Here is a 764-nt window from a genome sequence, read left to right as displayed (position 1 = left end):
TATGGGGAAGGAAGGGGGAAGGTGTTTAATGGAAAAAAGTACGGGAAAACGTAAACAATTATCTTTTTGACGACCAATGTCCCACGAACAGTCATGTCTAACGCAACCTGAGACGGATCTTCGTCATTAAACGGAGATTCATCCGACTTATATATACTTTGTTTCTTTCCCTTTTCAACAGTAAGTCGACCCTTTTGATAACCGTTCCCTCGTTAACGAGTAATGGAAAGTTAAAAACCTGAAATGACAGAAACGAAGAGGCCAGGAACAAAATATCAAATAATGAAATCGAATTCGCATATCTTTCGCAACAAAGATTTGCTCTCATGATTCAGATATTCCGCAAGCAAACTCAGCACAAAATACTCATCATCAAAACATTCATTTGCACTTCTGAAGTCTATTCCATTAGCGTGTTTGGAGGTTCCTAATGCAAGATACGTGTTTGAGAACATTACCCAGCGGTCCGAGTTGGATTCCATCGGTATTAATAATGCAGTCAATAGCATTTTTTCCGGGTATTTCTAGTTGATGCTTCTAGATTTCACTTTTATACCGTATTGCGAGCTAAATTGGTAGCTAAATCACGTGTGTTAGCTAAGGTGTTTTACTCTCTCGGTCTTTATATCTAGTTGACCTTTGTTTGACCTTTCGCCCATTCTCTCGGGGTTTCCATGCTGTAATGGTTACAACTCAAAATCGCCTTGGTAAGAATTGGTGTAAAATTTTACGGCACTATTTAAATACTTACCTACTTACTGAAC

Source organism: Penaeus monodon, chromosome 33, assembly GCF_015228065.2.
Source record: "Penaeus monodon isolate SGIC_2016 chromosome 33, NSTDA_Pmon_1, whole genome shotgun sequence".
In the NCBI taxonomy this organism is placed as follows: Eukaryota; Metazoa; Arthropoda; class Malacostraca; order Decapoda; family Penaeidae; genus Penaeus; species Penaeus monodon.
This window is presented reverse-complemented; position numbering follows the sequence as displayed.